Source organism: Camelus ferus, chromosome 2 (assembly GCF_009834535.1).
Source record: "Camelus ferus isolate YT-003-E chromosome 2, BCGSAC_Cfer_1.0, whole genome shotgun sequence".
Taxonomy (NCBI): Eukaryota; Metazoa; Chordata; class Mammalia; order Artiodactyla; family Camelidae; genus Camelus; species Camelus ferus.
Genome location: NC_045697.1, coordinates 77,434,346 through 77,441,291, shown reverse-complemented (window position 1 = coordinate 77,441,291; position 6,946 = coordinate 77,434,346).

Below are 6,946 nucleotides of genomic sequence, written 5' to 3'. Positions count from 1 at the left end.
GACCAGATGCCACAGAAAACATCTGGTCCCAACCAATTCACGAGGTGGGCAGTGGGGGAGGGCGGGTCTCCGGTTTGTGAGGACGCTACCTGGGACCAGGGCCAATTGATGCCTGACTTTCACCAGTCACATTAGTAGCTCCTCTTTCTTTGAAGAAAAGGCTTGAAGAAGGGGAGAGGAAAAAATAGAAAAAAACAAACACAAACAAACACCAAAAGGGTTCACCATAATACCTCCTTGCATTAAAATATCAAGATGGGAAAATAGACTCCCCCTCTTGAGAAGGATACAATGATTTAAATTGTGAAGAATTTAAATCAAATAAAATGTTTAAAATAAAATCCTTTTAACAGATTGCTACTGTTGTATTGGCTTTACAACTTGAAAGTTATTAAGAATATTTAGCTAATTTATATGAGCCCATTATTAATTTTTACTTTAGGATACATTAATTTTCCTTTATAGAAGTAATACATAATTATGCCAGAAAATTTGGGAAATTGAAAAAACAAAACAAAACAGCAAGAGGGAAAAAATTATTGCCCAAAGTCCCTACCATCTGAAGGCAACAACTTATAATGAATGCATTCTTCCTACTTTTTTTATAGGGCTGTGGTCATATAAATGGTAAATTTTAACTTAAAAAATAACACGTGTGTTTTCTGATGATAAAAGTAATGTGTATTCATTGTAAAAAAATTCTTGACAAATACGGAAAATAAAAATCACTCTAAAATCCACAATTAGTACACTATTACTTTATAGAAAGGAAAATGAAAAATGGCCACACCTGTGCTAAAGTTTTGCTTTACAAAGCTCTTAAAAAAGTCTCTGATTTTGAGTCTGCAAAGAAATCATAGTAGAAAGTTAAACTTCTAACATAAGCTTCTATAGTTATACCTCTAAGATAAATTTACAACTTCTAAGGTAAATTCCCTCCCTTGTGGGAAATTATTCTGAAAACTTTTTAGCACATCACTTTCTCAAATTTCTTAAACCCATTGTTTACACAATAGACCTAGAAGGAAGTGAAGATTATATTCAACCCAATGCCAAGTCCTAGTGGCTTCTCTGGGCTGTAATCTGAATTGATTATATAATCTAAACTGATTATAGCCCAGAGATGGGAAGGCTTTAAAACCAAAATTTAGAGACAACTTTATTTGAATCATGGCTAAGCTTTTAGCAAATCATATCAGTGAGGCATCATTAAAAGGCTGTAAGACAGTGGTCTCATCCTCAGCTGTGCATTATGTAATCACCTGTGGAGCTTTTAAAATCCCAGACAGGTAGGCCCAGACCAGTGAAATCAAAATCTCTGGGGGCTGGCATCAGCATATTTAAAAGCAGGTGATTCCAATGTACACTCAAGGTTGAGAATTCTGCTCTAGGGAAAAATCATCGCACTCCCACCCCCAATAATACTCAGAATGTATAGAATGTCTTTCACCTAAATGGCCAACACATCTGTCATACACTTGTCCCATGGTGTAGATTTGCAATAACCAGAGACAAAGTACATTTTTTGTCTTCCAATTGTATAATTTTTTCCAATTCTTAGTATAAATGTATTATATTTCAAACATATATAGTCTTATCCTTTTATTGTAAAGTTCCAAGAAATATTTTTAAATTCTCAAAAGATAATTATTATTCTAATAATTAATAATAAATAATTCTAATTCACTGAAATTTTGTATTCTGTGCTCCACTTCACATCATACATACCATACATTAAAATTGCATATAAATTAAAAAATTTAAAGTAAAATACTGCTATAATAAGTACAGAATATCTGGAGAATATATATGCAATTTGGGGATGGGGAGGCCTTTTTAAGCACAGTAATAAGGCTAGAAATAGTGTGAATATGGACTGATTTAACTACACAACAATGTAAAAGCTAAAAAAGACATATAAAAAACAACGGAGGAAATTTTGTGATATATATATAGCAGATTACAGTCACTATCCGTAGTATTTAAATATTTTTACAAATTAAGCAGGCAAAGACCACCAATCCAACAGAAAGTTCCAAAAATAAGCCATTCACTGAAGAACCATAAACAAACAAAATATATGAGCAGATATTCAATCTCAGCAAGAAAAATCAATCAAAATTGAAATAATAAAGATATATTTGGCCACTTATAGTGGTCTCCACTATAAGAAGACCTTGGTGGGGAAATAACTCCAAAATATCCTTTATCCAGATTCACCAGTTGTTAACATTTTGCCACACATGCATCATTAATCTCTTGCTCTCTCCAAATATACACTGAAGAAGAGGTCGCACACATCATAATACATCATGTCCCTTTACACCTCAGTACCACATGTGCATCTTTTATTATCCTTTGTACAGATTTTGTTTACTGCCATTGAGTAAAAAGATAATAACCTAGCTCAGACTTGTTAGATACATTAGTGGATATCAAAACCATGAAACTATTCTCCAAAAGAATTTCCTTGGTCATCATAACATTTATTAAACATCTGGCAAATTGGCAGACGTGGTTGCTTCCTTCTGAGAGTTTGGCTTCTAAAGCTTGACCACAGTGAAGAAACTTGTAGCCATAAATCAAGAACTTTATTTGAATTCCAAGAGGGTACGAGAGGGCCACTTTATCCATGAGCAGGCTGTAATGCACACACATAAGCACGAACACACAGATGCACATGCATATTTAAAGAAGCCAAGAAGCTGGGATACACCCCTTGAGCAATGCTTTGAAAATTAGAACCCTAGGTGTCCAATTTTACTAATGTGCAAATTGCTAAAGTGAAATAAGATTCTGCTAAGGGTAAAAGGATATCAGGATTGGCAGCAGAATGTGGGCAGGGAGGTGAAAGAGTCCCAAGGAAAGAGAATTCAATGAATGTTGAGTTTGTAAGTATTTTCCTGGGATAAGGAAACTACTCCATTTGTTCAGAAGAAAGAGAATCAGCTGCTTTGTTTGGACCCTGGCTATAGAAGTGGTGTGTTTGGACATATGGCATAGATCATCTTTAAACAAATACCAAAAATGCCTGCCTAAAGCAGTAATAGTCTAATAATATACACACACCACTGAATTCTATCTAGAGATGCACCTTAATTGCATTCATACCAAAATCAATTTTCAATTTTCACTACTTCTCCTTAAATGTTGGTCTGTCCTTAACAAGCTGAGGAACCTGATATAATCACTTAACATTTATTAACGTTCTGGCGTCTTTTTCAGTGTAAGTTAAACATATGAAAAATGATGATAATCATAAGCTCTGACAACCTGAAGAAAATAGTTTCATAACAGATTTCTATCTATAATTCAGAAGTGAGGCTTTAGCTGAGTTTCTATTTCCTACCTTCATTCTAATCTTTGATCTACTAGCTTATGTTTCTTTTCCTTTTTTTGCCTTTTTTAATTTGAAACAATTTCAAACTCACAAAAATGTTGCAAGTGAAATCTAAAATGTCCTTTATCCAGATTCACCAGCTGTTGACATTTTGCCACATTTGCATCATCAATCTCTTGCTCTCTCCAAATATATATTGAAGTTTGGGTTGCACACGTCATAATACATCACACCCCTTTACTCTGCAGCAGTACATATGCATCTCCTAAGAGCACAAATACTGATTTTTTTCTCTTATATCACCTCAGTACAGCTACTAAGGTTAAGAAATTTAATATTAGTGTAATACTTTACCTAATCAATCATCCTTATCCCAACTTTATAAATTACCTCAATAATGTCCTTTATACTTTTTTTCTCTTCAGAGTCCAGGCTAACATATTGCATTTAGCTGTTTTTTAGTCTTTGTTCTTCCTTTATCTGGAACAATTCCTGCTGTCTTTAATGACATACTTTTAAAGAATACAGGCCAATTATTTTCAAGAATGTTCCTCAGTTTGGGTTTATCTGCTCTTTTCTCATGATTTGATTCAGTCTACTGCATCCTCAGCCAGAATTACCACGTAAGTGATACTGTGTCCTTCTCAGGAAATTGAATATAGAGGCAGGTTATGTCTGTTGTCCCCCATCAGTGATGTTCATTTTGCTCTCCTGTCAAAGGATTGTTCTGGTCATCCACTGTATAGTAGCTTTTTTTTTGTCCCATTGCAATAATGAACAATCTGTGGGAAGATATAGAGAACCATGCAAATATCCTGATCCTCCTCAAATGGTTCCCCTGGGTTTATCATCTATTGATGATTCTCACCCAAACCAATCTATCCTACGATGATTACAAAATGGGACTCCTGATTTATCATTCAGCTTTCTGCTGTAAGGAAGAGCTCCCACTTCTCATCTGTCTGTCTGTCTGTCTATCTATCTATCCATCTACCTACCTACCTACCAACCTACCTACTGCTGTCTACTTATATTATCAGTAATGACTCATGGATTTCTACTTTATTCAGTGAATTACAAACTATTACTGTCTTTAGTTTTATGCTTAAATTTTCCCAGATTTAGTCAGGAGGAGAACCTTCAAGCTAGACTCAAGGGAGCTTTTGACATTGCCCTATCACTTTTCTGAGCACTTCCTTATATTCTGGCACAAGACGTTACAGGTTCAAATCTTGCCTTCCCTACCAGTCTTGAAGTTGGCTATTTCTCTTTCTCCAAGGAACTCTGGTTCCTCTTAGTGTGGTATAGTATTTAGAAGGCAAGATTTGGGATAGGTGTGCTCATTACTATTGGAGTGCAGTTGCTTCTAGCTGTTCAGAAGGGAGAACTAAGTGGGGGCAGGGGTCACATATGTACATAGATGAGATAGACAGATAGACAGAGATAGAGAGCTATAGAGATATGGATATGAAATAATCAGTTCATACCTTCAATTCCACATTCCAATCCACCCCACAAGGCTTTTCTTTGCCTTTCCCTATTCCATGTTTGTATCTTCCTGCATAGCAATCATCCTGCTTTCCAAGAATATCAACTCATTCACTCATGTACTTATTCCCACAGTGCATAAGAAATAATTTTAGAATTGCTACATCTATAATACTCTAAAAAGCAAACCAAAAAAAAAAAAAAAAGAGTTCAAGATTCATTTGGGCGTTGTTCTTTCCCCTTAGTCTGAGAGTATATAGTAAAAGGACTGTATTCAAAGATATTTGGAGTTTGCAGATACTAACTACTATATATAAAATAGATTAACAACAAGGTGGTACTGTAGAGCACAGGGAACTATATTCAGTATCTTATAATAGCCTATAATGAAAAAGAATATGAAAAGGTGTATTTTTATACTTTTGATGATGTTAGAACATCCTAACAATGATTAAGGGCACAGGGAACTATATTCAATATCTTGTAATAACCTATAATGAAAAAGAATATATACACATATAACTGAATCACTTTGCTGAACACCAGGAACAATGCTGTGAATCAGCTATACTTCAGTTTAAAAGAAGACTAAGGGTTGTCTTTCTCTTTGTTCAAATTTAGTTTGATATCTTTCAGGAGTAATTTTCCCTCATACAGATTTTGAATATTTCACATTTCACTTATTTCCAAATATTTTAGATTTCTTGCTTTTGTAAGCAGTTTTCTTTTCCAAAATATCTATATTGGTTATTATTTGCATATACAAAAGTTATTACTTTTGGTGTGTTAATTTTATTAACCTTGCCATCTTGCCGATTTCTTTTTTTTTTATTTTTTATTGAAGTGTTGATTTACAATGTTATTTTCAGGTATACAGCAAAGTGATTCAGTTATACAGCAAAGTGATTCAGTTATAAATATACCTATGTATTTTTTTTTTTCTTTTCAGATTCTTTTCCATTATATGTCATTACAAGAAATTAAATATAGTTCCCTGTGGTATACATTAGGTCCTTCCTTGTTGTTTATCTATTTTATATATAGTAATGCATGCCTGTTAATTCCCAACCCCTAATTTACCCCTCCCCACCCTTTCTCCTCTAGTAACCATAGTTTGTTTTCTATGTCTGTGAGTTTGTTTTGGGTTTGTAAATAGAATCTGTATCATTATTTTTAAATTCCACATATAAGTGATATCATATGACATTTGTCTTTCTCTGTCTGACTTACTTCACTCAATATGATGATCTCCAAGTCCATCCATGTTACTGCAAATGGCATTATTTCATTCTTTTTTTATGGCTGAGTAATATTCCATTCCATATATGTACCACATCTTCTTTATACATTATCTGTGGACAACATTTAGGTTGCTTCCATGTCTTGGCTATTGTAAACAGTGCTGCTATAAACACTGTGGTGCATGTGTCTTTTTGAATTACAATTTTCTCCAGATACATGCCCAGGAATGGGATTGTTGGATCATAAGGTAAATCTGTTTTCAGTTTTTTAAGGAACCTCCATATTGTCCTCCATAGTGGCTGCACCAACTTACATTCCCACCAACAGTGTAGGAGGGTTCCTTTTTCTCCACATTCTCTCCATCATGCTGATTTCTTTTATTGTTTGAGTTGTTTTTATTACTAATTCTTTAGGTTTTCTAGCATTACTATCCTGTCATCTACAAATAGAGATAACTGTACTTCTTTTTCTGTTTCAATTTTTATATCTTTGTTTTCTCATGTCTAATTGAGTTGGTTAATATCTCCAGTACTATCTTAAGTAATAGTGGAGATAGTAGGCATTCTTTTGTTGTTCCTGACATTGATGGGTGCACCTCTGTATTCTCATATTATGTAAAATGTTGGCTTTATATATGAATGTGTGTGAATATATACATGTATATATACACACACACATATACATGTGTATATATACATCAAATGTATGTATGTCTACCCTAATCATATCAATGGTGTTTCACATTTCCCAATCAATGATCTATGAGATGTGAGTATCATGTATAAAGCAAGTATCCACCCATTTTTACTTTCTTCAGAGCTTTTATTAGGAATGAGTGTTCAATTTTTTCAAAGGCTTTTTCAGAACTATTAATGT